Genomic DNA, 26,379 nt, shown 5'->3' with positions numbered 1-26,379 from the left:
TTATTCCTTGGACCTTCACACTGACGATGAAACACAGAAATGGCATCGGAATTAAATACAAAAGGCACAATGCCGCCTTAAGTACAAGATTAGAGACTCTTCTTACAGTCGGTGCTTTGAGCATTCCCTGTGGGACCAGTATTAGTTTCCGATACACCACTGCAGGTTCAATGTATTCCGTGGACCTTCACATTGACGATGAAACACAGAAATGGCATCCGAAGTAAATACAAAAGGCACAATGCCCCCATAAGTACAAGAATAGAGACTCTTCTTACAGTCTGTGCTTTGAGCATTCCCTGTGAGACCAGTAATAGTTTCCGCTACACCTCTGCAGGTTCAATGTATTCCTTGGTCCTGCCCATTGACGATGAAACGCTGAAATCGCATCGGAATTAAATACAAAAGGCACAATGGCGCCCTAAGTACAAGAATAGAGACTCTTTTTACAGTCGGTGCTTTAAACATTCCCTGTGAGACCAGTATTAGTTTCCGATACACCACTGCAGGTTCAATGTAATCCTTGGATCTTCAAATTGACGATGATACACAGAAATCGGATAGGAATGAAATACAAAAGGCACAATGCCGCCTTAAGTACAAGAATAGAGACTCTTCTTACAGTCGGTGCTTTGAGCATTCCCTGTGAGACCAGTATTAGTTTCCGATACACCACTGCAGGTTCAATGTATTCCTTGGACCTTCACATTGACGATGAAACACAGAAATCGCATCGGAATTAAATACAAAAGGCACAATGCCGCCTTAAGTACAAGAATAGAGACACTTCTTACAGTCGGTGGTTAGAGCATTCCCTGTGTGACCAGTAATAGTATCCGATACACCACTGCAGGTTCAGTTTATTCCTTGGACCTTCACACTGACGATGAAACACAGAAATGGCATCGGAATTAAATACAAAAGGCACAATGCCGCCTTAAGTACAAGATTAGAGACTCTTCTTACAGTCGGTGCTTTGAGCATTCCCTGTGGGACCAGTATTAGTTTCCGATACACCACTGCAGGTTCAATGTATTCCGTGGACCTTCACATTGACGATGAAACACAGAAATGGCATCCGAAGTAAATACAAAAGGCACAATGCCCCCATAAGTACAAGAATAGAGACTCTTCTTACCGTCGGTGCTTTGAGCTTTCCCTGTGAGACCAGTATTAGTTTCCGATACACCACTGCAGGTTCAATGTATTCCTTGGACCTTCACATTGACGATGAAACACTGAAATTACATCGGAATTAAATACAAAAGGCACAATGCCGCCTTAAGTACAAGAATAGAGACTCTTCTTACCGTCGGTGGTTTGAGCATTCCCTGTGAGACCAGTATTATTTTCCGATACACCACTGGAGGTTCAATGAATTCCTTGGACATTCACATTGACGATGAAACACTGAAATTACATCGGAATTGTACAAAAGGCACAATGCCGCATTAAGTACAAGAAGAGAGACTCTTCTTACCGTCGGTGCTTTGATCATTCCCTGTGAGACCAGTATTAGTTTCCGATACACCTCTGCAGGTTCAGTTTCTTCCTTGGACCTTCACATTGACGATGAAACACAGAAATCGGATAGGAATGAAATACAAAAGGCACAATGCCGCCTTAAGTACAAGAATAGAGACTCTTCTTACAGTCGGTGCTTTGAGCATTCCCTGTGAGACCAGTACTAGTTTCCGCTACACCTCTGCAGGTTCAGTTTATTCCTTGGACCTTCACATTGACGATGAAACACAGAAATGGCATCGGAATTAAATACAAAAGGCACAATGCCGCCTTAAGTACAAGAATAGAGACTCTTCTTACAGTCGGTGCGTTGAGCATTCCCTGTGGGACCAGTATTAGTCTCCGATACACCACTGCAGGTTCAATGTATTCCGTGGACCTTCACATTGACGATGAAACACAGAAATCGCATCGGAATTAAATACAAAAGGCACAATGCCGCCTTAAGTACAAGAATAGAGACACTTCTTACAGTCGGTGGTTAGAGCATTCCCTGTGAGACCAGTAATAGTATCCGATACACCACTGCAGGTTCATTCTATTCCTTGGACATACACATTGACGATGAAACACAGAAATTACATCGGAATTAAATACAAACGGCACAATGCCGCCTTAAGTACAAGAATAGAGACTCTTCTTACCGTCGTTGCTTTGAGCTTTCCCTGTGAGACCAGTATTAGTTTCCGATACACCACTGCAGGTTCAATGTATTCCTTGGACCTTCACATTGACGATGAAACACTGAAATTACATCGGAATTAAATACAAAAGGCACAATGCCGCCTTAAGTACAAGAATAGAGACTCTTCTTACCGTCGGTGGTTTGAGCATTCCCTGTGAGACCAGTATTATTTTCCGATACACCACTGGAGGTTCAATGAATTCCTTGGACATTCACATTGACGATGAAACACTGAAATTACATCGGAATTAAATACAAAAGGCACAATGCCGCCATAAGTACAAGAATAGAGACTCTTCTTACAGTCGGTGCTTTGAGCATTCCCTGTGAGATCAGTAATAGTATTCGATACACCACTGCAGGTTCAATCTATTCCTTGGACATACACATTGACGATGAAACACAGAAATTACATCGGAATTAAATACAAAAGGAACAATGCCGCCTTAAGTACAAGAATAGAGACTCTTCTTACCGTCGCTGCTTTGAGCATTCCCTGTGAGACCAGTATTAGTTTCCGATACACCACTGCAGGTTCAATGTATTCCTTGGACCTTCACATTGACGATGAAACACTGAAATTACATCGGAATTAAATACAAAAGGCACAATGCCGCCTTAAGTACAAGAATAGAGACTCTTCTTACCGTCGGTGCTTTGATCATTCCCTGTGAGACCAGTATTAGTTTCCGATACACCTCTGCAGGTTCAGATTATTCCTTGGACCTTCACATTGACGATGAAACACAGAAATCTCATCGGAATTAAATACAAAAGGCACAATGCCGCCTTAAGTACAAGAATAGAGACTCTTCTTACAGTCGGTGCTTTGAGAATTCCCTGTGAGACCAGTAGTAGTTTCCGCTACACCTCTGCAGGTTCAGTTTATTCCTTGGACCTTCACATTGACGATGAAACACAGAAATGGCATCGGAATTAAATACAAAAGGCACAATGCCGCCTTAAGTACAAGAATAGAGACTCTTCTTACAGTCGGTGCTTTGAGCATTCCCTGTGGGACCAGTATTAGTTTCCGATACACCACTGCCGGTTCAATGTATTCCGTGGACCATCACATTGACGATGAAACACAGAAATGGCATCTGAAGTAAATACAAAAGGCACAATGCCCCCATAAGTACAAGAATAGAGACTCTTCTTACAGTCTGTGCTTTGAGCATTCCCTGTGAGACCAGTAATAGATTCCGCTACACCTCTGCAGGTTCAATGTATTCCTTGGACCTGCCCATTGACGATGAAACGCAGAAATCGCATCGGAATTAAATACAAAAGGCACAATGCCGCCCTAAGTACAAGAATAGAGACTCTTTTTACAGTCGGTGCTTTAAACATTCCCTGTGAGACCAGTATTAGTTTCCGATACACCACTGCAGGTTCAATGTAATCCTTGGATCTTCAAATTGACGATGATACACAGAAATCGGATAGGAATGAAATACAAAAGGCACAATGCCGCCTTAAGTACAAGAATAGAGACTCTTCTTACAGTCGGTGCTTTGAGCATTCCCTGTGAGACCAGTATTAGTTTCCGATACACCACCGCAGGTTCAATGTATTCCTTGGACCTTCACATTGACGATGAAACACAGAAATCGCATCGGAAATAAATACAAAAGGCACATGCCGCCTTAAGTACAAGTATAGAGACTCTTCTTACAGTCGGTGCTTTGAGCATTCCCTGTGAGACCAGTATTAGTTTCCGCAACACTTCTGCAGGTTCAGTTTATTCCTTGGACCTTCACATTGACGATGAAACACAGAAATGGCATCGGAATTAAATACAAAAGGCACAATGCCGCCTTAAGTACAAGAATAGAGACTCTTCTTACAGTCGGTGCTTTGAGCATTCCCTGTGAGACCAGTATTATTTTCCGATACACCACTGCAGGTTCAATGTATTCCTTGGACCTTCACATTGACGATGAAACACAGAAATCGCATCGGAATTAAATCCAAAACGCACAATGCCGGCATAACTACAAGAATAGAGACTCTTCTTACAGTCGGTGCTTTGAGCATTCCCTGTGAAACGAGTATTAGTTTCCGATAGACCACTGCCAGTTCAATGTATTCCTTGGACCTTCACATTGACGATGAAACACAGAAATGGCGTCGGAATTAAATCCAAAACGCACAATGCCGCCTTAAGTACAAGAATAGAGACTCTTCTTACCGCCGGTGCTTTGAGCATTCCCTGTGAGACCAGTATTAGTTTCCGTCACACCTCTGCGGGTTCAGTTTATTCCTTGGACCTTCACATTGACGATGAAACACAGAAATCGCATCGGAATTAAATACAAAAGGCACAATGCCGCCTTAAGTACAAGAATAGCGACACTTCTTACTGTCGGTGGTTAGAGCATTCCCTGTGAGACCAGTAATAGTATCCGATACACCACTGCAGGTTCATTCTATTCCTTGGACATACACATTGACGATGAAACACAGAAATTACATCGGAATTAAATACAAACGGCACAATGCCGCCTTAAGTACACGAATAGAGCCTCTTCTTACCGTCGGTGCTTTGAGCATTCCCTGTGAGACCAGTATTAGTTTCCGATACACCACTGCAGGTTCAATGTATTCCTTGGACCTTCACATTGACGATGAAACACAGAAATTACATCGGAATTAAATACAAAAGGCACAATGCCGCCTTAAGTACAAGAATAGAGACTCTTCTTACCGTCGGTGCTTTGAGCATTCCCTGTGAGACCAGTATTATTTTCCGATACACCACTGGAGGTTCAATGAATTCCTTGGACATTCACATTGACGATGAAACACTGAAATTAAATCGGAATTAAATACAAACGGCACAATGCCGCCATAAGTACAAGAATAGAGACTCTTCTTACAGTCGGTGCTTTGAGCATTCCCTGTGAGACCAGTAATAGTATTCGATACACCACTGCAGGTTCAATCTATTCCTTGGACATACACATTGACGATGAAACACAGAAATGACATCGGAATTAAATACAAAAGGAACAATGCCGCCTTAAGTACAAGAATAGAGACTCTTCTTACCGTCGGTGCTTTGAGCATTCCCTGTGAGACCAGTATTAGTTTCCGATACACCACTGCAGGTTCAATGTATTCCTTGGACCTTCACATTGACGATGAAACACAGAAATGGCATCGGAAGTAAATACAAAAGGCACAATGCCCCCATAAGTACAAGAATAGAGACTCTTCTTACAGTCTGTGCTTTGAGCATTCCCTGTGAGAACAGTAATAGTTTCCGCTACACCTCTGCAGGTTCAATGTATTCCTTGGACCTGCCCATTGACGATGAAACGCAGAAATCGCATCGGAATTAAATACAAAAGGCACAATGCCGCCCTAAGTACAAGAATAGAGACTCTTTTTACAGTCGGTGCTTTAAACATTCCCTGTGAGACCAGTATTAGTTTCCGATACACCACTGCAGGTTCAATGTAATCCTTGGATCTTCAAATTGACGATGATACACAGAAATCGGATAGGAATAAAATACAAAAGGCACAATGCCGCCTTAAGTACAAGAATAGAGACTCTTCTTACAGTCGGTGCTTTGAGCATTCCCTGTGAGACCAGTATTAGTTTCCGATACACCACCGCAGGTTCAATGTATTCCTTGGACCATCACATTGACGATGAAACACAGAAATCGCATCGGAATTAAATACAAAAGTCACAATGCTGCCTTAAGTACAAGAATAGAGACTCTTCTTACAGTCGGTGCTTTGTGCATTCCCTGTGAGACCAGTATTAGTTTCCGCTACACTTCTGCAGGTTCAGTTTATTCTTTGGACGTTCACATTGACGATGAAACACAGAAATGGCATCGGAATTAAATACAAAAGGCACAATGCCGCCTTATTAAAAGAATAGAGACTCTTCTTACAGTCGGTGCTTTGAGCATTCCCTGTGAGACCAGTATTATTTTCCGATACACCACTGCAGGTTCAATGTATTCCTTGGACCTTCACATTGACGATGAAACACAGAAATCGCATCGGAATTAAATCCAAAACGCACAATGCCGGCATAAGTACAAGAATACAGACTCTACTTACAGTCGGTGCTTTGAGCATTCCCTGTGAGACCAGTATTAGTTTCCGATACACCACTGCAGGTTCAATGTATTCCTTGGACCTTCACATTGACGATGAAATACAGAAATCGCATCGGAATCAAATACAAAAGGCACAATGCCGCCTAAAGTACAAGAATAGACACACTTCTTACAGTCGGTGCTTTGAGCATTCCCTGTGAGATCAGTAATAGTATCCGATACACCACTGCAGGTTCAATCTATTCCTTGGACATACACATTGACGATGAAACACTGAAATTACATAGGAAATAAATACAAAAGGAACAATGACGCCTTAAGTACAAGAATAGAGACTCTTCTTACCGTCGGTGCTTTGAGCATTCCCTGTAAGACCATTATTAGTTTCCGATACACCACTGAAGGTTCAATTAATTCCTTGGACATTCACAATGACGATGAAACACTGAAATTACATCGGAATTAAATACAAAAGGTACAATGCCGCCTTAAGTACAAGAATAGAGACTCTTCTTACCGTCGGTGCTTTGAGCATTCCCTGTGAGTCCAGTATTAGTTTCCGCTACACCTCTGCACGTTCAGTTTATTCCTTGGACCTACACATTGACGATGAAACACAGAAATGGCAGCGGAATTAAATACAAAAGGCACAATGCGCCTTAAGTACAAGAATAGAGACTCTTCTTACAGTCGGTGCTTTGAGCATTCCCTGTGAAACCAGTATTAGTTTCCGCTACACCTCTGCAGGTTCAGTTTATTCCTTGGACCTTCACGTTGACGATGAAACACGGAAATCGCATCGGAATTAAATACAAAAGGCACAATGCCGCCTTAAGTACAAGAATAGAGACTCTTCTTACAGTCGGTGCTTTGGGCATTCCCTGTGAGACCAGTATTAGTTTCCGCTACACCTCTGCAGTTTTAATTTATTCTTTGGATCTTCCCATTGACGATGAAATGCAGAAATCGCATCGGAATTAAATACAAAAGGCACAATGCGGCCTTAAGTACAAGAATAGAGACTCTTCTTACAGTCGGTGCTTTAAACATTCCCTGTGAGACCAGTATTAGTTTCCGATACAACAATGCAGGTTCAATGTATTCCTTGGACCTTCACATTGACGATGAAATACAGATATCGCATCGGAATCAAATACAAAATGCACAATGCCGCCTTAAGTACAAGAATAGAGACTCTTATTACAGTCGGTGCTTTGAGCATTCCCTGTGAGACCAGTAATAGTATCCGATACGCCACTGCAGGTTCAATCTATTCCTTGGACATACACATTGAGGATGAAACACAGAAATTACATCGGAATTAAATACAAAAGGAACAATGCCGCCTTAAGTACAAGAATAGAGACTCTTCTTACCGTCGGTGCTTTGAGCATTCCCTGTGAGACCAGTATTAGTTTCCGATACACCACTGGACGTTCAATGAATTCCTTGGACCTTCACATTGACGATGAAACACTGAAATTACATAGGAATTAAATACAAAAGGCACAATGCCGCCTTAAGTACAAGAATAGAGACACTTCTTACAGTCGGTGCTTTAAGCATTCCCTGTGAGAAGAGTTATAGTATCCGATACACCATTGCAGGTTCAATGTATTCCTTGGACCTTCACATTGACGATGAAACACAGAAATCGCATCGGAATTAAATACAAAAGGCACAATGCCGCCTTAAGTACAAGAATAGAGACTCTTCTTACAGTCGGTGCTTTGAGCATTCCCTGTGAGACGAGTATTAGTTTCCGATACACCACTGCAGGTTCAATGTATTCCTTGGCCCTTTACATTGACGATGAAACACAGAAATGGCGTCGGAATTAAGTCCAAAACGCACAATGCCGCCTTAAGTACAAGAATAGAGACTCTTCTTACAGTCGGTGGTTAGAGCATTACCTGTGAGACCAGTAATAGTATCCGATACACCACTACTGGTTCATTCTATTCCTTGGACATACACATTGACGATGAAACACAGAAATTAAATCGGAATTAAATACAAAAGGAACAATGCCGCCTTAAGTACAAGATTAGAGACTCTTCTTACCGTCGGTGCTTTGAGCATTCCCTGTGAGACCAGTAATAGTATCCGATACACCACTGCAGGTTCAATGTATTCCTTGGACCTTCACATTGCGATGAAACATGGAAATCGCATCGGAATTAAATACAAAAGGCACAATGCCGCCTTAAGTACAAGAATAGAGACTCCTCTTACAATCGGAGCTTTGAGCATTCCCTGTGAGACCAGTAATAGTAACCGATACACCACTGCAGGTTCAATGTATTCCTTGGACTTTCACATTGACGATGAAACACAGAAATGGCATCGGAATTAAATACAAAAGGCACAATGCCGCCTTAAGTACTAGAATAGAGACTCTTCTTACAGTCGGTGCTTTGAGAATTCCCTGTGAGACCAGTATTAGTTTCCGCTACACCCCTGCAGGTTCAGTTTATTCCTTGGACCTTCACATTGACGATGAAACACAAAAATGGCATCGGAATTAAATACAAAGGCACAATGCCGCCTTAAGTACAAGAATAGAGACTCTTCTTACAGTCGGTGCTTTCAGCAATCCCTGTGAGACCAGTAATAGTATTCGATACACCACTGCAGGTTCAATCTATTCCTTGGACATACACATTGACGATGAAACACAGAAATTACATCGCAATTAAATACAAAAGGAACAACGCCGCCTTAAGTACAAGAATAGAGACTCTTCTTACAGTCGGTGCTTTGAGCATTCCCTGTGAGACCAGTATTACTTTCCGCTACACCTCTGCAAGTTCAGATTTTTCCTTGGACCATCACATTGACGATGAAACACAGAAATGGCATCGGAATTAAATACAAAAGGCACAATGCCGCCTTAAGTACAAGAATAGAGACTCTTCTTACAGTCGGTGCTTTGAACATTCCCTGTGAGACCAGTAATAGTATCCGATACACCACTGCAGGTTCAATGTATTCCTTGGACTTTCACGTTGATGATGAAAGACAGAGATCGCATCGGAATCAAATACAAAAGGCACAATGCCGCCTTAAGTACAAGAATAGAGAGTCTTCTTACAGTCGGTGCTTTGAGCATTCCCTGTGAGACCAGTAATAGTATCCGATACACCACTGCAGGTTCATTCTATTCCTTGGACATACCCATTGACGATGAAACACAGAAATTACATCGCAATTAAATACAAAAGGAACAATGCCGCCCTTAGTACAAGAATAGAGACTCTTCTTACCGTCGGTGCTTTGAGCATTCCCTGTGAGACCAGTATTAGTTTCCGATACACCACTGGAGGTTTAATGAATTCCTTGGACATTCACATTGTCGATGAAACACTGAAATTACATCGGAATTAAATACAAAAGGCACAATCCCGACTTAAGTACAAGAATAGAGACTCTTCTTACCGTCGGTGCTTTGAGCATTCCCTGTGTGACCAGTATTAGTTTCCGCTACACCTCTGCAGTTTCAGTTTATTCCTTTGACCTTCACATTGACGATGAAACACAGAAATGGCATCGGAATTAAATACAAAAGACACAATGCCGCCTTAAGTACAAGAATAGAGACTCTTCTTACAGTCGGTGCTTTGAGAATTCCCTGTGAGACTAGTATTAGTTTCCGCTACACCCCTGCAGGTTCACTTTATTCCTTGGACCTTCACATTGACGATGAAACACAAAAATGGCATCGGAATTAAATACAAAAGGCACAATGCCGCCTTAAGTACAAGAATAGAGACTCTTCTTACAGTCGGTGCTTTGAGCATTCCCTGTGAGACCAGTAATAGTATCCGATACACCACTGCAGGTTCAATCCATTCCTTGGACATACACATTGACGATGAAACACAGAAATTACATCGGAATTAAATACAAAAGGAACAATGCCGCCTTAAGTACAAGAATAGAGACTCTTCATACCGTCGGTGCTTTGAGCATTCCGTGTGAGACCAGTATTAGTTTCCGATACACCACTGCAGGTTCAATCTATTCCTTTGACATACACATTGACGATGAAATACAGAAATTACATCGGAATTAAATACGAAAGGAACAATGCAGCCTTAAGTACAAGAATAGAGACTCTTCTTACCGTCGGTGCTTTGAGCATTCCCTGTGAGACCAGTATTAGTTTCCGATACACCACTGCAGGTTCAATGTATTCCTTGGACCTTCACATTGACGATGAAACACAGAAATGGCATCGGAAGTAAATACAAAAGGCACAATGCCCCCATAAGTACAAGAATAGAGACTCTTCTTACAGTCTGTGCTTTGAGCATTCCCTGTGAGACCAGTAATAGTTTCCGCTACACCTCTGCAGGTTCAATGTATTCCTTGGACCTGCCCATTGACGATGAAACGCAGAAATCGCATCGGAATAAAATACAAAAGGCACAATGCCGCCCTAAGTACAAGAATAGAGACTCTTTTTACAGTCGGTGCTTTAAACATTCCCTGTGAGACCAGTATTAGTTTCCGATACACCACTGCAGGTTCAATGTAATCCTTGGATCTTCAAATTGACGATGATACACAGTAATCGGATAGGAATGAAATACAAAAGGCACAATGCCGCCTTAAGTACAAGAATAGAGACTCTTCTTACAGTCGGTGCTTTGAGCATTCCCTGTGAGACCAGTATTAGTTTCCGATACACCACCGCAGGTTCAATGTATTCCTTGGACCTTCACATTGACGATGAAACACAGAAATCGCATCGGAATTAAATACAAAAGTCACAATGCTGCCTTAAGTACAAGAATAGAGACTCTTCTTACAGTCGGTGCTTTGTGCATTCCCTGTGAGACCAGTATTAGTTTCCGCTACACTTCTGCAGGTTCAGTTTATTCCTTGGTCGTTCACTTTGACGATGAAACACAGAAATGGCATCGGAATTAAATACAAAAGGCACAATGCTGCCTTATTAAAAGAATAGAGACTCTTCTTACAGTCGGTGCTTTGAGCATTCCCTGTGAGACCAGTATTATTTTCCGATACACCACTGCAGGTTCAATGTATTCCTTGGACCTTCACATTGACGATGAAACACAGAAATCGCATCGGAATTAAATCCAAAACGCACAGTGCCGGCATAAGTACAAGAATACAGACTCTACTTACAGTCGGTGCTTTGAGCATTCCCTGTGAGACCAGTATTAGTTTCCGATACACCACTGCAGGTTCAATGTATTCCTTGGACCTTCACATTGACGATGAAATACAGAAATCGCATCGGAATCAAATACAAAAGGCACAATGCCGCCTAAAGTACAAGAATAGACACACTTCTTACAGTCGGTGCTTTGAGCATTCCCTGTGAGATCAGTAATAGTATCCGATACACCACTGCAGGTTCAATCTATTCCTTGGACATACACATTGACGATGAAACACTGAAATTACATAGGAAATAAATACAAAAGGAACAATGACGCCTTAAGTACAAGAATAGAGACTCTTTTTACCGTCGGTGCTCTGAGCATTCCCTGTAAGACCATTATTAGTTTCCGATACACCACTGAAGGTTCAATTAATTCCTTGGACATTCACAATGACGATGAAACACTGAAATTACATCGGAATTAAATACAAAAGGTACAATGCCGCCTTAAGTACAAGAATAGAGACTCTTCTTACCGTCGGTGCTTTGAGCATTCCCTGTGAGTCCAGTATTAGTTTCCGCTACACCTCTGCACGTTCAGTTTATTCCTTGGACCTACACATTGACGATGAAACACAGAAATGGCATCGGAATTAAATACAAAAGGCACAATGCGCCTTAAGTACAAGAATAGAGACTCTTCTTACAGTCGGTGCTTTGAGCATTCCCTGTGAAACCAGTATTAGTTTCCGCTACACCTCTGCAGGTTCAGTTTATTCCTTGGACCTTCACGTTGACGATGAAACACGGAAATCGCATCGGAATTAAATACAAAAGGCACAATGCCGCCTTAAGTACAAGAATAGAGACTCTTCTTACAGTCGGTGCTTTGAGCATTCCCTGTGAGACCAGTATTAGTTTCCGCTACACCTCTGCAGTTTTAATTTATTCTTTGGATCTTCCCATTGACCATGAATCGCAGAAATCGCATCGGAATTAAATACAAAAGGCACAATGCGGCCTTAAGTACAAGAATAGAGACTCTTCTTACAGTCGGTGCTTTAAACATTCCCTGTGAGACCAGTATTAGTTTCCGATACAACAATGCAGGTTCAATGTATTCCTTGGACCTTCACATTGGCGATGAAATACAGATATCGCATCGGAATCAAATACAAAATGCACAATGCCGCCTTAAGTACAAGAATAGAGACTCTTATTACAGTCGGTGCTTTGAGCATTCCCTGTGAGACCAGTAATAGTATCCGATACGCCACTGCAGGTTCAATCTATTCCTTGGACATACACATTGAGGATGAAACACAGAAATTACATCGGAATTAAATACAAAAGGAACAATGCCGCCTTAAGTACAAGAATAGAGACTCTTCTTACCGTCGGTGCTTTGAGCATTCCCTGTGAGACCAGTATTAGTTTCCGATACACCACTGGACGTTCAATGATTTCCTTGGACCTTCACATTGACGATGAAACACTGAAATTACATAGGAATTAAATACAAAAGGCACAATGCCGCCTTAAGTACAAGAATAGAGACACTTCTTACAGTCGGTGCTTTAAGCATTCCCTGTGAGAAGAGTTATAGTATCCGATACACCATTGCAGGTTCAATGTATTCCTTGGACCTTCACATTGACGATGAAACACAGAAATCGCATCGGAATTAAATACAAAAGGCACAATGCCGCCTTAAGTACAAGAATAGAGACTCTTCTTACAGTCGGTGCTTTAAGCATTCCCTGTGAGACGAGTATTAGTTTCCGATACACCACTGCAGGTTCAATGTATTCCTTGGCCCTTTACATTGACGATAAAACACAGAAATGGCGTCGGAATTAAGTCCAAAACGCACAATGCCGCCTTAAGTACAAGAATAGAGACTCTTCTTACAGTCGGTGGTTAGAGCATTACCTGTGAGACCAGTAATAGTATCCGATACACCACTGCTGGTTCATTCTATTCCTTGGACATACACATTGACGATGAAACACAGAAATTAAATCGGAATTAAATACAAAAGGAACAATGCCGCCTTAAGTACAAGAATAGAGACTCTTCTTACCGTCGGTGCTTTGAGCATTCCCTGTGAGACCAGTAATAGTATCCGATACACCACTGCAGGTTCAATGTATTCCTTGGACCTTCACATTGCGATGAAACATAGAAATCGCATCGGAATTAAATACAAAAGGCACAATGCCGCCTTAAGTACAAGAATAGAGACTCCTCTTACAGTCGGAGCTTTGAGCATTCCCTGTGAGACCAGTAATAGTAACCGATACACCACTGCAGGTTCAATGTATTCCTTGGACTTTCACATTGACGATGAAACACAGAAATGGCATCGGAATTAAATACAAAAGGCACAATGCCGCCTTAAGTACTAGAATAGAGACTCTTCTTACAGTCGGTGCTTTGAGAATTCCCTGTGAGACCAGTATTAGTTTCCGCTACACCCCTGCAGGTTCAGTTTATTCCTTGGACCTTCACATTGACGATGAAACACAAAAATGGCATCGGAATTAAATACAAAGGCACAATGCCGCCTTAAGTACAAGAATAGAGACTCTTCTTACAGTCGGTGCTTTCAGCAATCCCTGTGAGACCAGTAATAGTATTCGATACACCACTGCAGGTTCAATCTATTCCTTGGATATACACATTGACGATGAAACACAGAAATTACATCGCAATTAAATACAAAAGGAACAACGCCGCCTTAAGTACAAGAATAGAGACTCTTCTTACAGTCGGTGCTTTGAGCATTCCCTGTGAGACCAGTATTAGTTTCCGCTACACCTCTGCAAGTTCAGATTTTTCCTTGGACCATCACATTGACGATGAAACACAGAAATGGCATCGGAATTAAATACAAAAGGCACAATGCCGCCTTAAGTACAAGAATAGAGACTCTTCTTACAGTCGGTGCTTTGAACATTCCCTGTGAGACCAGTAATAGTATCCGATACACCACTGCAGGTTCAATGTATTCCTTGGACTTTCACGTTGATGATGAAAGACAGAGATCGCATCGGAATCAAATACAAAAGGCACAATGCCGCCTTAAGTACAAGAATAGAGAGTCTTCTTACAGTCGGTGCTTTGAGCATTCCCTGTGAGACCAGTAATAGTATCCGATACACCACTGCAGGTTCATTCTATTCCTTGGACATACCCATTGACGATGAAACACAGAAATTACATCGCAATTAAATACAAAAGGAACAATGCCGCCCTTAGTACAAGAATAGAGACTCTTCTTACCGTCGGTGCTTTGAGCATTCCCTGTGAGACCAGTATTAGTTTCTGATACACCACTGGAGGTTTAATGAATTCCTTGGACATTCACATTGTCGATGAAACACTGAAATTACATCGGAATTAAATACAAAAGGCACAATCCCGACTTAAGTACAAGAATAGAGACTCTTCTTACCGTCGGTGCTTTGAGCATTCCCTGTGTGACCAGTATTAGTTTCCGCTACACCTCTGCAAGTTCAGTTTATTCCTTGGACCTTCACATTGACGTAGAAACACAGAAATGGCATCGGAATTAAATACAAAAGGCACAATGCCGCCTTAAGTACAAGAATAGAGACTCTTCTTACAGTCGGTGCTTTGAGAATTCCCTGTGAGACTAGTATTAGTTTCCGCTACACCCCTGCAGGTTCACTTTATTCCTTGGACCTTCACATTGACGATGAAACACAAAAATGGCATCGGAATTAAATACAAAAGGCACAATGCCGCCTTAAGTACAAGAATAGAGACTCTTCTTACAGTCGGTGCTTTGAGCATTCCCTGTGAGACCAGTAATAGTATCCGATACACCACTGCAGGTTCAATCCATTCCTTGGACATACACATTGACGATGAAACACAGAAATTGCATCGGAATTAAATACAAAAGGAACAATGCCGCCTTAAGTACAAGAATAGAGACTCTTCATACCGTCGGTGCTTTGAGCATTCCGTGTGAGACCAGTATTAGTTTCCGATACACCACTGCAGGTTCAATCTATTCCTTTGACATACACATTGACGATGAAATACAGAAATTACATCGGAATTAAATACGAAAGGAACAATGCAGCCTTAAGTACAAGAATAGAGACTCTTCTTACCGTCGGTGCTTTGAGCATTCCCTGTGAGACCACTATTAGTTTCTGCTACACCTCTGCAGGTTCAGTTTATTCCTTTGACCTTCACATTGACGATGAAACACAGAAATGGCATCAGAATTAAATACAAAACGCACAATGCCGCCTTAAGTACAAGAATAGAGACTCTTATTACAGTCGGTGCTTTGAGCATTCCCTGTGAGACCAGTATTAGTTTCCGATACACCACTGCAGGTTCAATGTATTCCTTGGACCTTCAAATTGACGATGAAACACAGAAATGGCATCGGAATTAAATCCAAAACGCACAATGCCGCCTTAAGTACAAGAATAGAGACTCTTCTTACAGTCGGTGCTTTGAGCATTCCCTGTGAGACCAGTAATAGTATCCGATACACCACTGCAGGTTCAATGTATTCCTTGGACACACACATTGACGATGAAACACAGAAATTACATCGGAATTAAATACAAAAGGAACAACGCCGCCTTAAGTACAAGAATAGAGACTCTTCTTACAGTCGGTGGTTTGAGCATTCCCTGTGAGACCAGTATTAGTTTCCGCTACACCTCTGCAGGTTCGGTTTATACCTTGGACCTTCACATTGACGATGAAACACAGAAATGGCATCGGAATTAAATCCAAAGGGCACAATGCCGCCATAGGTACAAGAATAGAGACTCTTCTTACAGTCGGTGCTTTGAGCATTCCCTGTGAGACCAGTAATAGTATCCGATACATCACTGCAGGTTCAATCTATTCCTTGGACATACACATTGACGACGAAACACAGAGATTACATCGGAATTAAATACAAAAGGAACAATGCCGCCATAAGTACAAGAATAAAAACCATTCTTACCGTCGGTGCTTTGAGAATTCCCTGTGAGACCAGTATTAGTTTCCGATACACCACTGGAGGTTCAATGAATTCCTTGGACCTTCACATTGACGATGAAACACAGAAATGGCATCGGAATTAAATACAAAAGGCACAATGCCGCCTTAAGTACAAGAAAGAGACTCTTCTTACAGTCGGTGCTGTGAGCATTCCCTGTGAGACCAGTAATAGTATCCGATTCACCACTGCAGGTTCAATCTATTCCTTGGACATGCACATTGTCGATGAAACACAGAAATTACATCGGAATTAAATACAAAAGGATCAATGCCGCCTTATGTACAAGAATTGAGACTCTTCTTACCGTCGGTGCTTTGAGCATTCCCTGTGAGACCAGTATTAGTTTCCGATACACCACTGGAGGTTCAATGAATTCCTTGGACCTTCACATTGACGATGAAACACTGAAATTAAATCGGAATTAAATACAAAAGACACAATGCCGCCTTAAGTACAAGAATAGAGACACTTCTTACAGTCGGTGCTTTAAGCATTCCCTGTGAGACCAGTAATAGTATCCGATACACCACTGCAGGTTCAATCTATTCCTTGGACCTTCACATTGACGATAAAACACAGAAATCGCATCGGAATTATATACAAAAGGCACAATGCTGCCTTAAGTACAAGAATAGAGACTCTTCTTACAGTCGGTGCTTTGAGCATTCCCTGTGAGACGAGTATTGGTTTCCGGTACACCACTGCAGGTTCAATGTATTCCTTGGACCTTCACATTGACGATGAAATACAGAAATGGCGTCGGAATTAAATCCAAAACGCACAACGCCGCCTTAAGTACAAGAATAGAGACTCTTCTTACCGTCGGTGCTTTGAGCACACCCTGTGAGACCAGTATTAGTTTCCGCTACACCTCTGTGGGTTCAGATTATTCCTTGGACCTTCACATTGACGATGAAACACAGAAATCGCATCGGAATTAAATACAAAAGGCACAATGCCGCCTTAAGTACAAGAATAGAGACTCTTCTTACAGTCGGTGGTTAGAGCTTTCCCTGTGAGACCAGTAATAGTATCCAATACACCACTGCAGGTTCATTCTATTCCTTTGACATACACATTGACGATGAAACACAGAAATTACATCGGAATTAAATACAAAAGGAACAATGCCGCCTTAAGTACAAGAATAGAGACTCTTCTTACCGTTGGTGCTTTGAGCATTCCCTGTGAGACCAGTATTAGTTTCCGATACACCACTGGAGGTTCAATGAATTCCTTGGACATTCACATTGACGATGAAACACTGAAATTAGATCGGAATTAAATACAAACGGCACAATGCCGCCTTAAGTACAAGAATAGAGACTCTTCTTACAGTCGGTGCTTTGAGCATTCCCTGTGAGACCAGTAATAGTATTCGATACACCACTGCAGGTTCAATCTATTCCTTCGACATACACATTGACGATGAAACACAGAAATTACATCGGAATTAAATACAAAAGGAACAATGCCGCCTTAAGTACAAGAATAGAGACTCTTCTTACCGTCGGTGCTTTGAGCATTCCCTGGAGACCAGTATTAGTTTCCGATACACCACTGCAAATTCAATGTATTCCTTGGACCTTCACATTGACGATGAAACACTGAAATTACATCGGAATTAAATACAAAAGGCACAATGCCACCTTAAGTACAAGAATAGAGACTCTTCTTACCGTCGGTGCTTTGAGCATTCCCTGTGAGACCAGTATTAGTTTCCGCTACACCTCTGCAGGTTCAGTTTATTCCTTGGACCTTCACATTGACGATAAAACACAGAAATCGCATCGGAATTAAATACAAAAGGCACAATGCCGCCTTAAGTACAAGAATAGAGACTCTTCTTACAGTCGGTGCTTTGAGCATTCCCTGTGAGACCAGTATTAGTTTCCGGTACACCACTGCAGGTTCAATGTATTCCCTGGACCTTCACATTGACGATGAAACACAGAAATGGCATCGGAAGTAAATACAAAAGGCACAATGCCCCCATAAGTACAAGAATAGAGACTCTTCTTATAGTCGGTGCTTTGAGCATTCCCTGTGAGACCAGTAATAGTTTCCGCTACACCTCTGCAGGTTCAATGTATTCCTTGGACCTGCCCATTGACGATGAAACGCAGAAATCGCATCGGAATTAAATACAAAAGGCACAATGCCGCCTTAAGTACAAGAGTAGAGACTCTGCTTACAGTCGGTGCTTTGAGCATTCCCTGTGAGACCACTATTAGTTCCCGCTACACCTCTGCAGGTTCAGTTTATTCCTTTGACCTTCACATTGACGATGAAACACAGAAATGGCATCGGAATTAAATACAAAACGCACAATGCCGCCTTAAGTACAACAATAGAGACTCTTATTACAGTCGGTGCTTTGAGCATTCCCTGTGAGACCAGTATTAGTTTCCGATACACCACTGCAGGTTCAATGTATTCCTTGGACCTTCAAATTGACGATGAAACACAGAAATGGCATCGGAATTAAATCCAAAACGCACAATGCCGCCATAAGTACAAGAATAGGGACTCTTCTTACAGTCGGTGCTTTGAGCATTCCCTGTGAGACCAGTAATAGTATCCGATACACCACTGCAGGTTCAATGTATTCCTTGGACCTTCAAATTGTCGATGAAACACAGAAATGGCATCGGAATTAAATCCAAAACGCACAATGCCGCCTTAAGTACAAGAATAGAGACTCTTCTTACAGTCGGTGCTTTGAGCATTCCCTGTGAGACCAGTAATAATATCCGATACACCACTGCAGGTTCAATGTATTCCTTGGACACACACATTGACGATGAAACACAGAAATTACATCGGAATTAAATACAAAAGGAACAACGCCGCCTTAAGTACAAGAATAGAGACTCTTCTTACAGTCGGTGGTTTGAGCATTCCCTGTGAGACCAGTATTAGTTTCCGCTACACCTCTGCAGGTTCGGTTTATACCTTGGACCTTCACATTGACGATGAAACACAGAAATGGCATCGGAATTAAATCCAAATAGCACAATGCCGCCATAGGTACAAGAATAGAGACTCTTCTTACAGTCGGTGCTTTGAGCATTCCCTGTGAGACCACTATTAGTTTCCGCTACACCTCTGCAGGTTCAGTTCATTCCTTTGACCTTCACATTGACGATGAAACACAGAAATGGCATCGGAATTAAATACAAAACGCACAATGCCGCCTTAAGTACAAGAATAGAGACTCTTATTACAGTCGGTGCTTTGAGCATTCCCTGTGAGACCAGTATTAGTTTCCGATACACCACTGCAGGTTCAATGTATTCCTTGGACCTTCACATTGACGATGAAAAACCGAAATCGCATCGGAATCAAATACAAAAGGCACAATGCCGCCTAAAGTACAAGAATAGAGACTCTTCTTACAGTCGGTGCTTTGAGCATTCCCTGTGAGATCAGTAATAGTATCCGATACACCACTGCAGGTTCAATCTATTCCTTGGACATACACATTGACGATGAAACACTGAAATTACATAGGAATTAAATACAAAAGGAACAATGCCGCCTTAAGTACAAGAATAGTGACTCTTCTTACCGTCGGTGCTTTGAGCATTCCCTGTAAGACCATTATTAGTTTCCGATACACCACTGAAGGTTCAATTAATTCCTTGGATATTCACAATGACGATGAAACACTGAAATTACATCGGAATTAAATACAAAAGGTACAATGCCGCCTTAAGTACAAGAATAGAGACTCTTCTTACCGTCGGTGCTTTGAGCATTCCCTGTGAGACCAGTATTAGTTTCCGCTACACCTCTGCACGTTCAGTTTATTCCTTGGACCTACACATTGACGATGAAACACAGAAATGGCATCGGAATTAAATACAAAAGGCACAATGCCGCCTTAAGTACAAGATAGAGACTCTTCTTACAGTCGGTGTTTGAGCATTCCCTGTGAGACCAGTATTAGTTTCTGCTACACCTCTGCAGTTTTAAATTATTCCTTGGACCTTCACATTGACGATGAAACGCAGAAATCGCATCGAAATTAAATACAAAAGACACAATGCGGCCTTAAGTACAAGAATAGAGACTCTTCTTACTGTCGGTGCTTTAAACATTCCCTGTGAGACCAGTATTAGTTTCCGATACAACGTTGCAGGTTCAATGTATTCCTTGGACCTTCACATTGACGATGAAATAAAGAAATCGCATCGGAATCAAATACAAAATGCACAATGCCGCCTTAAGTACAAGAATAGAGACTCTTATTACAGTCGGTGCTTTGAGCATTCCCTGTGAGACCAGTAATAGTATCCGATACACCACTGCACATTCAATGTATTCCTTGGACCTTCACATTGACGATGAAACACTGAAATTACATCGGAATTAAATACAAAAGGCACAATGCCGCCTTAAGTACAAGAATAGAGTCTCTTCTTACCGTCGGTGCTTTGAGCATTCCCTGTGAGACCAGTATTAGTTTCCGATAGACCACTGGAGGTTCAATGAATTCCTTGGACCTTCACATTGACGATGAAACACTTAAATTACATCGGAATTAAATACAAAAGGCACAATGCCGCCTTAAGTACAAGAAAGAGACTCTTCTTACAGTCGGTGCTGTGAGCATTCCCTGTGAGACCAGTAATAGTATCCGATACACCACTGCAGGTTCAATCTATTCCTTGGACATACACATAGACGATGAAACACAGAAATTACATCGGAATTAAATACAAAAGGAACAATGCCGCCTTAAGTACAAGAATAGAGACTCTTCTTACAGTCGGTGCTTTGAGCATTCCCTGTGAGACCAGTATTAGTTTCCGATACACCACTGGAGGTTCAATGAATTCCTTGGACCTTCACATTGACGATGAAACACTGAAATTACATCGGAATTAAATACAAAAGGCACAATGCCGCCTTAAGTACAAGAATAGAGACACTTCTTACTGTCGGTGCTTTAAGCATTCCCCGTGAGACCAGTAATAGTATCCGATACACCACTGCAGGTTCAATGTATTCCTTGGACCTTCACATTGACGATGAAACACAGAAATCTCATCGGAATTAAATACAAAAGGCACAATGCCGCCTTAACTACAAGAATAGAGACTCTTCTTACAGTCGGTGCTTTGAGCATTCCCTGTGAGACGAGTATTAGTTTCCGATACACCACTGCCGGTTCAATGTATTCCTTGGACCTTCACATTGACGATGAAACACAGAAATGGCGTCGGAATTAAATCCAAAACGCACAATGCCGCCTTAAGTACAAGAATAGAGACTCTTCTTACCGTCGGTGCTTCGAGCATTCCCTGTGAGACCAGTATTAGTTTCCGATACACCACTGCAGGTTCAATGTATTCCTTGGACCTTCACATTGACGATGAAACACTGAAATTACATCGGAATTAAATACAAATTGCACAATGCCGCCTTAAGTACAAGAATAGAGACTCTTCTTACCGTCGGTGCTTTGAGCATTCCCTGTGAGACCAGTATTAGTTTCCGATACACCACTGGAGGTTCAATGAATTCCTTGGACATTCACATTGACGATGAAACACTGAAATTACATCGGAATTAAATACAAACGGCACAATGCCGCCATAAGTACAAGAATAGAGACTCTTCTTACAGTCGGTGCTTTGAGCATTCCCTGTGAGACCAGTAATAGTATTCGATACACCACTGCAGGTTCAATCTATTCCTTGGACATACACATTGACGATGAAACACAGAAATTACGTCGGAATTAAATACAAAAGGAACAATGCCGCCTTAAGTACAAGACTAGAGACACTTCTTACCGTCGGTGCTTTGAGCATTCCCTGTGAGACCAGTATTAGTTTCCGATACACCACTGCAGGTTCAATGTATTCCTTGGACCTTCACATTGACGATGAAACACTGAAATTACATCGGAATTAAATACAAAAGGCACAATGCCGCCTTAAATACAAGAATAGAGACTCTTCTTACAGTCGGTGCTTTGAGCATTCTCTGTGTGACCAGTATTAGTTTCCGCTATACCTCTGCAGGTTCAGTTTATTCCTTGGACCTTCACATTGACGATGAAACACAGAAATCGCATCGGAATTAAATACAAAAGGCACAATGCCGCCTTAAGTACAAGAATAGAGACTCTTCTTACAGGCGGTGCTTTGAGCATTCCCTGTGAGACCAGTAGTAGTTTCCGCTGCACCTCTGCAGGTTCAGTTTATTCCTTGGACCTTCACATTGACGATGAAACACAGAAATGGCATCGGAATTAAACGCAAAAGGCACAATGCCGCCTTAAGTACAAGAATAGAAACTCTTCTTACAGTCGGTGCTTTGAGCATTCCCTGTGAGACCAGTATTAGTTTCCGATACACCACTGCAGGATCAATGTATTCCCTGGACATTCACATTGACGATGAAACACAGAAATGGCATCGGAAGTAAATACAAAAGGCACAATGCCCCCATAAGTACAAGAATAGAGACTCTTCTTACAGTCGGTGCTTTGAGCATTCCCTGTGAGACCAGTAATAGTTTCCGCTACACCTCTGCTGGTTCAATGTATCCCTTGGTCCTGCCCATTGACTATGTAACGCAGAAATCGCATCGGAATTAAATACAAAAAGCACAATGCCGCCCTAAGTACAAGAATAGAGACTCTTCATACAGTCGGTGCTTTAAACATTCCCTGTGAGACCAGTATTAGTTTCCGCTACACCTCTGCAGGTTCAGTTTATTCCTTGGACCTTCACATTGACGATGAAACACAGAAATGGCATCGGAATTAAATACAAAAGGCACAATGGCGCCTTAAGTACAAGAATAGAGACTCTTCTTACAGTCGGTGCTTTGAGCATTCCCTGTGAGACCAGTATTATTTTCCGATACACCACTGCAGGTTCAATGTATTCCTTGGACCTTCACATTGACGATGAAACACAGAAATCGCATCGGAATTAAATCCAAAACGCACAATGCCGGCATAAGTACAAGAATACAGACTCTACTTACAGTCGGTGCTTTGAGCAATCCCTGTGAGACCAGTATTAGTTTCCGATACACCACTGCAGGTTAAATGTATTCCTTGAACCTTCACATTGACGATGAAATACAGAAATCGCATCGGAATCAAATACAAAAGGCACAATGCCGCCTAAAGTACAAGAATAGAGACTCTTCTTACAGTCGGTGCTTTGAGCATTCCCTGTGAGACCAGTAATAGTATTCGATACACCACTGCAGGTTCAATCTATTCCTTGGACATACACATTGACGATGAAACACAGAAATTACGTCGGAATTAAATACAAAAGGAACAATGCCGCCTTAAGTACAAGACTAGAGACACTTCTTACCGTCGGTGCTTTGAGCATTCCCTGTGAGACCAGTATTAGTTTCCGATACACCACTGCAGGTTCAATGTATTCCTTGGACCTTCACATTGACGATGAAACACTGAAATTACATCGGAATTAAATACAAAAGGCACAATGGCGCCTTAAGTACAAGAATAGAGACTCTTCTTACAGTCGGTGCTTTGAGCATTCCCTGTGAGACCAGTATTATTTTCCGATACACCACTGCAGGTTCAATGTATTCCTTGGACCTTCACATTGACGATGAAACACAGAAATCGCATCGGAATTAAATCCAAAACGCACAATGCCGGCATAAGTACAAGAATACAGACTCTACTTACAGTCGGTGCTTTGAGCAATCCCTGTGAGACCAGTATTAGTTTCCGATACACCACTGCAGGTTAAATGTATTCCTTGAACCTTCACATTGACGATGAAATACAGAAATCGCATCGGAATCAAATACAAAAGGCACAATGCCGCCTAAAGTACAAGAATAGAGACTCTTCTTACAGTCGGTGCTTTGAGCATTCCCTGTGAGATCAGTAATAGTATCCGATACACCACTGCAGGTTCAATCTATTCCTTGGACATACACATTGACGATGAAACACTGAAATTACATAGGAATTAAATACAAAAGGAACAATGCCGCCTTAAGTACAAGAATAGAGACTCTTCTTACAGTCGGTGCTTTGAGCATTCCCTGTGAGACGAGTAGAAGCTTCCGCTACACCTATGCAGGTTCAGTTTATTCCTTGGACCTTCACATTGGCGATGAAACACAGAAATGGCATCGGAATTAAATACAAAAGGCACAATGCCGCCTTAAGTACAAGAATAGAGACTCTTCTTACAGTCGGTGCTTTGAGCACTCCCTGTGAGACCAGTATTAGTTTCCGATACACCACTGCAGGTTCAATGTATTCCCTGGACCTTCACATTGACGATGAAACACAGAAATGGCATCGGAAGTAAATACAAAAGGCACAATGCCCCCATAAGTACAAGAATAGAGACTCTTCTTACAATCGGTGCTTTGAGCATTCCCTGTGAGACCAGTAATAGTTTCCGCTACACCTCTGCTGGTTCAATGTATTCCTTGGTCCTGCCCATTGACTATGTAACGCAGAAATCGCATCGGAATTAAATGCAAAAGGCACAATGCCGCCCTAAGTACAAGAATAGAGACTCTTCTTCAGTCGGTGCTTTAAACATTCCCTGTGAGACCAGTATTAGTTTCCGATACACCACTGCAGGTTCAATGTATTCCTTGGATCTTCAAATTGACGATCATACACAGAAATCGGATAGGAATGAAATACAAAAGGCACAATGCCGTCTTAAGTACAAGAATAGAGACTCTTCTTACAGTCGGAGCTTTGAGCATTCCCTGTGAGACCAGTATTAGTTTCCGATACACCACCGCAGGTTCAATGTATTCCTTGGACCTTCACATTGACGATGAAACGTAGAAATCGCATCGGAATTAAATACAAAAGGCACAATGCCGCCTTAAGTACAAGAATAGAGACTCTTCTTACAGTCGGTGTTTTGAGCATTCCCTGTGAGACCAGTATTAGTTTCCGCTACACCTCTGCATGTTCAGTTTATTCCTTGGACCTTCACATTGACGGTGAAACACAGAAATGGCATCGGAATTAAATACAAAAGGCACAATGCCGCCTTAAGTACAAGAATAGAGACTCTTCTTACAGTCGGTGCTTTGAGGATTCCCTGTGAGACCAGTATTATTTTCCGATACACCACTGCAGGTTCAATGTATTCCTTGGACCTTCACGTTGACGATGAATCACAGAAATCGCATCGGAATTAAATCCAAAACGCACAATGCCGGCATAAGTACAAAAATACAGACTCTACTTACAGTCGGTGCTTTGAGCTTTCCCTGTGAGACCAGTATTAGTTTCCGATACACCACTGCAGGTTAAATGTATTCCTTGGACCTTCACATTGACGATGAAATACAGAAATCGCATCGGAATCAAATACAAAAGGCACAATGCCGCCTAAAGTACAAGAATAGAGACTCTTCTTACAGTCGGTGCTTTGAGCATTCCCTGTGAGATCAGTAATAGTATCCGATACACCACTGCAGGTTCAATCTATTCCTTGGACATACACATTGACGATGAAACACTGAAATTACATAGGAATTAAATACAAAAGGAACAATGCCGCCCTAAGTACAAGAATAGAGACTCTTCTTACCGTCGGTGCTTTGAGCATTCCCTGTAAGACCATTATTAGTTTCCGATGCACCACTGAAGGTTCAATTAATTCCTTGGACATTCACAATGACGATGAAACTCTGAAATTACATCGGAATTAAATACAAAAGGTACAATGCCGCCTTAAGTACAAGAATAGAGACTCTTCTTACCGTCGGTGCTTTGAGCATTCCCTGTGAGACCAGTATTAGTTTCCGCTACACCTCTGCACGTTCAGTTAATTCCTTGGACCTACACATTGACGATGAAACACAGAAATGGCATCGGAATTAAATACAAAAGGCACAATGCGCCTTAA

The sequence above is a fragment of the Schistocerca americana genome, chromosome 7 (genome assembly GCF_021461395.2).
Source record: "Schistocerca americana isolate TAMUIC-IGC-003095 chromosome 7, iqSchAmer2.1, whole genome shotgun sequence".
NCBI lineage: Eukaryota > Metazoa > Arthropoda > Insecta > Orthoptera > Acrididae > Schistocerca > Schistocerca americana.
The sequence above is the reverse complement of the archived record's forward strand: the minus strand, read 5'-3'. Positions refer to the sequence as shown.